Source organism: Oncorhynchus tshawytscha, linkage group LG33, assembly GCF_018296145.1.
Source record: "Oncorhynchus tshawytscha isolate Ot180627B linkage group LG33, Otsh_v2.0, whole genome shotgun sequence".
NCBI classification, from domain to species: Eukaryota; Metazoa; Chordata; class Actinopteri; order Salmoniformes; family Salmonidae; genus Oncorhynchus; species Oncorhynchus tshawytscha.
The window spans coordinates 29,126,772-29,133,790 of NC_056461.1; positions in this window are offsets into that span (position 1 = coordinate 29,126,772).

The following is a 7,019-nucleotide window of genomic DNA, read 5'->3' on the forward strand; positions in this document are numbered from 1 at the left end:
ATTAAAAACTGTAATATCTTATGTTTCACAGAGTCGGGATTGAACGACAACATGATTTATATACAGCTGGAGGGTTTTAAGCTTTTTCAGCAGGATAGAACAGCGGCCTGTGGTAAGATAAGGGGTGGTGGCCTGTGTATATGTGTAAACAACCGCTGGTGCACGAAATCTAAAGAAGTCTCAAGGTTTTGCTCGCCTGAGGTAGGGTATCTCATGATAAGCTGTAGACCACACTATTTACCAAGAGAGTTTACATCTATATTTTTCGTAGCTGTCTATATACCACCGCAGACCGATGCTGGCACCAAGACCACACTCAATGAGCTGTATACGGCCATAAGCAAACAAGAAAACGCTCATCCAGAGGCGATGCTCCTAGTGGCCGGGGACTTTGATGCAGGGACACTTAAATCACTTTTACCTCATTTCTATCAGCATGTTAAATGTGCAACCAGAGGGAAAAAAACTCTGGACCACCTATACTCCACACACAGAGACGCATACAAAGCTCTCCCTCACCCTACATTTGGAAAATCTGACCATAATTCTATCCTCCTGATTCCTGCTTACAAGCAAAAACTAAAGCAGGAAGCACCAGTGACTCGGTCAATAAGAAAGTGGTCAGATGAAGCAGATGCTAAGCTACAGGACTGTTTTGCTAGCACAGACTGGAATATGTTCCGGGATTCTTCCGATGGCATTGAGGAGCAGACCACATAAGTCACTGGCTTCATCAATAACTGCATCGATGACGTCGTCCCTACAGTGACTGTGCGTACATTCCACAACCAAAAGCCATGGATTACAGGCAACATCCTCACTGAGCTTTCAAGGAGCGGGACTCTAACTCAGAAGCTTATAAGAAATCCCGCTATGCCCTCCGACGATCCATCCAACAGGCAAAGCATCAATACAGGACTAAGATCGAATGGAGTACACTGGCTCCGACGCTCGTCGGAGGTGGCAGGGCTTGCAAACTATTATAGACTACAAAGGGAAAAACAGCTACGAGCTGCCCAGCGACACGAACCTACCAGACGAGCTAAATTACTTCTACGCTCGCTTCGAGGCAAGTAACACTGAAACATGCATGAGAGCACCAGCTATTCCGGATGACTGTGTGATCACGCTCTCCGTAGCCCATATGAGTAAAACCTTTAAACATGCCAACATTCACAAGGCCGCAGGGCCAGACGGATTACCAGGATGTGTACTCCAAGCATGCACTGACCAACTGGCAAGTGTCTTCACTGACATTTTCAACCTGTCCCTGACTGTGTCTGTAATACCAACATGTTTCAAGCAGACCCCCATAGTCCCTGTGACGAAGAACACTAAGGTAATCTGCCTAAATAACTACCAACCCGTAGCACTCACATCTGTAGCCATGAAGTGCTTTGAAAGGCTGGTCATGGCTCACATCAACATCATTATCCCAGAAACCTTAGACCCATGCCAATTTGAATACCGTCTCAACAGAGCCAAAGATGATTCAATCTCTATTGCACTCAATACTACACATTCCCACCTGGACAAAAGGAACACCTATGTGAGAATGTTATTCATTCACTACAGCTAAGCTAAGGACCCTGGGACTAAACACCTCCCTCTGCAACTGGATCCTGGACTTCCTGACGAGCCGCTCCCAGGTGGTAAAGGTAGGGAACAACCCATCTGCCACGCTGATCCTCAACAGGGGCCCCTCAGGGATGCATGCTCAGTCCCCTCCTGTACTCCCTGTTCACTCATGACTGCATGGTCAGGCATGACTCCAACTCCATCATCAAGTTCACCGATGACACAACAGCCTGATCACGGACAACGATGAGACAGCCTGTGGGGAGGAGGTCAAAGACCTGGCCACGTTGTGCCAGGACAACAACCTCTCCCTCAACATATCAAGACAAAGGAGATGATTGTGGACTACAGGAAATGGAGGACCGAGCACGCCCCCATTCCCATCTACGGGGCAGGTTGTGGAACAGGTTGAGAGCTTCAAGTTCCTTGGTGTCCACATCATCAACAAACTATTATGGTCCAAACACACTAAGACAGTCGTGAAGGGGGAACGACAAAGCCTATTCCTCCTCAGGAGACTCAAAAGATTTGTCATGGGTCCTCAGATCCTCAAAAGGTTCTACATCTGCACCATCGAGAGCATCCTGTCTGGTTGCATCACTGCCTGGTATGGCAACTGCTCGGCCTCCGACCTCAAGGCACTACAGAGGGTAGTGCGTACGGCCCAGTACATCACTGGGGCCAAGTCGAGGTCCAAAAGGCTTCTTCTTGCCATATGACTCCTGAACAGCTAATCAAAGGGCTACCCAGACCAATCTTTTACTCTGCTGATACTCTCTGTTTATAATCTTTGCATAGTCACTTTAACTCCACCTACATGTATATATTACCACAATTACCTTAACTAACCGGTGCCCCTGCACATTGACTCTGTACCAGTACCTCTTGTATATAGCCTTGCTTGTTATTTTACTACTGCTGTTTAATGATTTGTTACTTTTATTTTCTATTTTCTACCTATCTATTTTTTACTTAACACTTTAAAAAAATCTTAACTTCTTAAGCATTGTTGGTCAAGGGCTTAAAGTAAGCATTGCAATGTAAGGTAGTTCGGCGTGTGTGACAAATACAATTTGATTTGATAGAGCTCCAAGACAGGATTGTGTCGAGGCACAGATGTGGGGAAGTGTACAAAACATTTCTGCAGCATTGAAGGTCCCCAAGAACACAGTGGCCTCCATCATTCTTAAATGGAAGAAGTTTGGAACCACCAAGACTCTTCCTAGAGCTGGCCGCCCGGCCGAACTGAGAAATCGAGGGAGAGGGGCCTTGGTCAGGGATGTAACCAAGAACCCGATGGTCACTCTGACAGAGCTCTAGAGTTCCTCTTTGGAGATGGGAGAACCTTCAAGAAGGACAACCATCTCTGCAGCACTCCACAGTAAGAGGCACATGGAGTTTGCCAAAAGGCACCTAAAGACTCTCAGATCATGAGAAACAAGATTCTCTGGGCTGATGAAACCAATATTGAACTCTTTGGCCTCAATTCCAAGCATCACATCTGGAGGAAACTTGGCACCTTCCCTACGGTGAAGCATGGTAGTGGCAGCATCATGCTGTGGGGATGTTTTTCAGCGGCAGGGACTGGGAGACTAGTCAGGATAGAGGAAAAGATAACGGAGCAAAGTCCAGAGAGGTCCTTGATAAAAACCTGCTCCAGAGCGTTCAGGATCTCAGACTGGGGTGACGGTTTACCTTCCAACAGGACAATGACCCTAAGCACACAGTCAAGTCAACGCAGGAGTGGCTTCGGGACGAGTCTCTGAATGTCCTTGAGTGGCCCAGCCAGACCCCGGACTTAAACACGATCGAACATCTCTGGAGAGACCTGAAATAGCTGTGCAGCAACGCTCTCCATCCAACCTGACAGAGCTTGAGAGGATCTACAGAGAAGAATTTGAGAAACTACCCAAACACAGGTGTGCCAAGTTTGTAGCCTCATACCCAAGAAGACTCGAGGGCTGCCAAAGGTGCTTCAACAAAGTACTGATGTGGACACCAAGGGTCTGAATACTTATGGAAATGTGATAATTCAGTTTAGTATTTGTTATAAATTAGCAAACATTTCTAAAAACCTGTTTTTGCCCTGTCATTATGGGGTATTGTGTGTAGATTGATGAGGGTAAAAAACAGTTTAATAAATGTTTGAATAAGCCTGTACCCTAACCAAATGTGGAATAAGTCACTTTTGGTTAGGGTACAATAAGTCACATTCCTGCACTACAAATGCTGACCCTGTGCATCCTGTCCTTGGATCTTTTGAACCATCTGTGTAAATGGCCACAAAATCCTGATACACAGTATCCATACATCTCTTAAACAAATCAGATGGATCAACACCCTTCCTATCTGTCTGTAGTCTCTCCAACACTTCTAGATCAACTACTGGAGGCGGTAGAAGCCATGGTGGATTCATAGGAATAGCTACCGTTGGACTAAACTCCCTTCCATACAGTCCCATCTTCTTCACCTAAGTATTACCCACCCACCCATAGCTTGTGTTCTGTCCTCGCTGATGTTCCCGGCATGCTTGTAAAATCCCTTTCGCAGGATGAGACACCCCATGTCCCTGTAGGTTGACCCAATATTTCATGCCAGCTGCTGTCTCTTAGTATGCAATGGCATATATCCCCCATCTGCACCTGTAGTTCAGCCACTGGGGAGGTCTGAAATGACCCACTACATATAATGAGTCCTTGTCCCTGTATGACATCTAGCCTTTCCAATGAGATGCGGGCTGCCGAACCATACACTATACTGCCATAGTCTATTACAGATTGGATCAATACAACATACATGGTCCTCAATGAGGAAGGCCCAGCTCCCCACTCCTTTCCCCGTCAGACAGAGCAACACATTTAGCACCTTCATACACTTTCCCACCACGCTCTCAATGTGTTCTGCCCAGGTCAGTCTGGTGTCAAAGTATACCCCAAGGATCCTGAAGGACCCCACCCTCTCCAAGTTTCTCCCATATAACCTCAAGCATACCTCATCTCCCACCTTCCTCCTGGGAAAGGACACTGTCTGAGAATTCTCGACAGAGAATCTAAATTCCCACATTAATGCCCACATGGTCCCATCTCTTAACACTTCAGCATTGACAACTTCCCCAATCAACTCTTTTATCACAGCCAGCAACCTTATAGGACTCATCGCCCCAACTCGCCTTCCTCCCTGAACTTCAGAATCACTTTATGCACCTCCTCACCTTGGTGCTCCCCTCGCAACTTATCTCGCACTTCCTCTGCACTCTCTACCCCCGAACTGCAGCTAGCGTTTGGAAACTATGTTTCTCTCCTCAAACTTAATTTTCTGTCTTCTCTCTGCCTTCCATAAAGCCCTTTCTCTCCTGCTCTCTTTTTCTCTTTCCTACTCCACCTTTTATTTGTACCGCTATGCTCCATACTTGATTCACTTTCTTCTCCATCACTATCTCCTACCATCTCATACCACAGCCTTGCCGAACCACCTCCACACCGAGTAAAGTTAGCTTGTTTGTTTATCAATGATTGATACTGGAGCTCTGATCAACCCAAGTCAACAATCATCGCCAGCAATTCACCTGTGTACCAGAAAGTGTCACAGGGCTATAAAGCTGAAGCATCCTTTTAGAACATCTTCTCACCACCAAATATGGTAGTCAGAAGAAGTCCAGTCGCAGATAGTGGGAGAGGATTGAACTAGGTGAAACTGGGCTGACATTCTGCTCATATTCTCATCGATGAAACATCTGATCTCAATACCTTTTTCTGTTCCAAAAACTAAAATCTGTTACAAACACAGTGTAGTAAGTTTACAGACTTAACGCGTTGCAAAAGTTTTTAAAAATGGCATTGTTTAGAAGGAGTGCAAGGTTGAATTGTTTAGCCGGACAGGCTAAACACTTGTCCTGAGGTTGTGCGATCTTCTGCACAGCTAGACTAAAACAAAGATCACCCGAAACGTGCCCATAAATCTCAACTGCTGCGTCAGCTGTTTTGTTCTTTAACTACCATGCTCTTAACTTATATTTGTTGCCACCTACCAATGCATTTAGCTAGCTACATGTCCCAAAGTACTGCTCCAAGAGATGGGCTAAAAGTAAAATACTATACTTAATTGAGTGCACTGGGGTAAATGGTTCCACAGAAATGTAATTATAACAAACTCATTGGATTACTCTCAATTGTGGTCTGGCTTCAATTCTTCCAAAATGACTGGTGCAGGTGGTAGGGGAAACTGTTTAGCCCAGGTTTGCCAAAGTATATGTCATCTCCCTTACGCAAAAAAAATGTAAATAATGCTGTGGTCATTTGGTTAATTGTTCAGCAGTCTTATGACTTGGGGGTAGAAGCTGTTAAGGAGCCTTTTGGTCCTAGACTTCGCACACCTGTACCGCTTGCTGTGCGGTAGCAGAGAAAACAGTCTGACTTGGGTGACTGGAGTCTTTGACAGGTGCGTCAATAGACTCTAAAGAATTTTTAAACCTCTTCTGTGCATGTGCAAATAGCTGACCTGATATCAACTAAAGCCCTCTTGGGCAAATATGGGATACTCCTTCAAGGTTAATTATTGCAAAAATGTATTTGATAATGCCTGATGGAATAAAATAATGAAAATTTGTTTTATTCATAAATAAAGCTAATAATAGATCAATAATATTAATAAATCACTCCTAGTGCTCATGGCTGTCTGGCTAGAACATCACTAATCATCCTGGACACTGTGCCAGTTTAGATTATACACATCTCACTTATGAGATTGGCTCTATTTTGAGAAGTCTGTCTTTAGTAGTGTGCAGGAGAGAAACCCCATGAGTACATGTCCATCTTGTGGTTTAAGGGCACTCCTTTCATGCTCAGCCTCCACTGGCAGCAATGTTCATTATGTGGGTGGATATGGAAATAGGTTTGGCATCTATATTCAATACATAGCCTGCAGATATGGGTTTTGGTGGTGACACACTAGTGTGTTCCAAGGTCACACAGGCTCATATGCCATATTGTCTGACACGTGTGGAAAAAGAGAGCGAGAGTGAGTGAAAGAGAGAGGAAGATAGAGATTAACTGAGAAAGAGAAGGACATGGTAGAAAATAGGATTACAAAAAAGGTCTGCGCAAGACAATGACAGAGAGGGGATAGTGGATGGTCATTCTTGCAATTATGTGACAAAATAAGAAACAAAAATAAAATTGTGACTAATCTGGACCAGTGGCTTTGGTAGGCCGTCTTCCACGTAAAGGGAGATCGTCACACAACTGAGGGTCAGGTTAGCTCTTACATTATGCCAAAATCCTTTGATGAATGCTTAGGAGGTATTCCAGGATATTGCAAGGGGTTGCCAGCATTCAACCCATTGGGGCTAGCAAGGGGGACCAGCATTTCGCCATGACAGTAAGGCAAACTCATTAAGCCCTTACCAATCAAGACAGGTCTAAAATAGCTCAGCCACATAGAGC